The sequence below is a fragment of the Macrobrachium rosenbergii genome, chromosome 36 (assembly GCF_040412425.1).
Source record: "Macrobrachium rosenbergii isolate ZJJX-2024 chromosome 36, ASM4041242v1, whole genome shotgun sequence".
NCBI classification, from domain to species: Eukaryota; Metazoa; Arthropoda; class Malacostraca; order Decapoda; family Palaemonidae; genus Macrobrachium; species Macrobrachium rosenbergii.
The window spans coordinates 19232919-19233798 of NC_089776.1; the positions used below are offsets into that span (position 1 = coordinate 19232919).

Sequence of the window (880 nt, forward strand, 5' to 3'; positions counted from 1 at the left end):
TCTTTCCCCCGTTGCATTCACACCTGAACTGTCCTGGAAATGCGGCGTGCATGGAACTCCACACACTCGGAGGAACGCGGGGACACAGTTCTCGGTCCCAATTGGCTGAGCAGAAGGTAGACAGCCAATCATACCGGCCAAATGCAAGCTAAAATATTTCACTGGTGAGCAAGGGCGTTCTCGGTAATTGGTTACTGGAATTCACGCACATCTACAATTACATTCCAGACAGTCACTAAAGACAAATTGGTGGCCATCTTTTATGTAGCACTCGATATTCCTTTCATGATAACGCTCCTTTTCATTTCCGTATCTTTTATATTAATTACAATAATTACAATCTTTGCTAAGGCAGAAAAAATGGCTTACCAAAAACATACACACACGCAGAATTTATCTAGTTATATACCGCAATTACCCACACACTACCTGGAGCTAATTCTCTCCTCAAGTCAGGAGGGATGTAATGGGTCTGTGTGTGTGTATATATACTATATATATATATATATATATATATATATATATATATATATATATATATATATATATATATATATATATATATATATATAAAAAACTAAAGATAAAATCAGTCAGGAGTTATAACCAGAGTTTCATTTTAGCACACCTGCATAACTGCATATATTATATATATATATATATATATATATATATATATATATATATATATATATATATATATATATATATATATATATATATATATACTGTAAATGTATATATATACATACAGTATATGCATATATATATACACACACACACACACAAATGTAGCACAAAAAATGGAGCAGTAGTTATAAATCCTGAGGAACGTTACGAAGTGGTAGAATTTTTCAGTACATATGCTAGACTGATAGTA

At 32.0% G+C, this 880-nt stretch overlaps 1 protein-coding gene across 1 annotated transcript in view; it reads right to left on the bottom strand.

The window, feature by feature from the left end:
* The window catches only part of LOC136825003 (MAM and LDL-receptor class A domain-containing protein 1-like), a 102392-nt gene extending 102370 nt beyond the window's left edge, over positions 1-22 (bottom strand). The window contains exon 1 of the mRNA XM_067081000.1: positions 1-22. This exon is cut by the window's left edge and continues 108 nt beyond it. The gene's annotated coding sequence lies outside the window, so the exon portion shown is untranslated.
* Between the last annotated feature and the right edge of the window lie 858 nt (positions 23-880).